Below are 488 nucleotides of genomic sequence, written 5' to 3'. Positions count from 1 at the left end.
TATGTATTTTTTCAGTCGGATTGAGAGCCTGTTTGGGTCGCTTACTCTTCGGTGCAAATGTAAACAACGTTGCACACACATTCCCCCTTTCGCTTTAGATTGAATGTGATCTGAATTTGATATGAACAGACAAAATTTTTGTTGAATGAGTAAATAGGTATGAATTGATCATATATAATTGATCAATAGGTAAGTGTTTATTAAAAATTAGTTGAATTAGATAGGAAATCGGGAGTGAGTACGTTAAAGAATATGAATTTAAAGTCGACAATAAATTACTTGATAGGTTTGTGTTAAAGAAGAGAATAGAAAAAAATATGGATAAAAACAAATATCTGAAAAAGTAATAGTGTATAAATCTGATAATATTTCAGTGAATATACTAATTGGTTTGATGAAATAAAGCGTCAATCAATATATTGCGTTTTTTATCAGCTGCCTCGATTAGCTTTTCAATTTGGTAAAGAAATTGTTTCATCACTCTTCTT

Source organism: Penaeus monodon, chromosome 31, assembly GCF_015228065.2.
Source record: "Penaeus monodon isolate SGIC_2016 chromosome 31, NSTDA_Pmon_1, whole genome shotgun sequence".
Classification (NCBI taxonomy): domain Eukaryota; kingdom Metazoa; phylum Arthropoda; class Malacostraca; order Decapoda; family Penaeidae; genus Penaeus; species Penaeus monodon.
The sequence above is the reverse complement of the archived record's forward strand: the minus strand, read 5'-3'. Positions refer to the sequence as shown.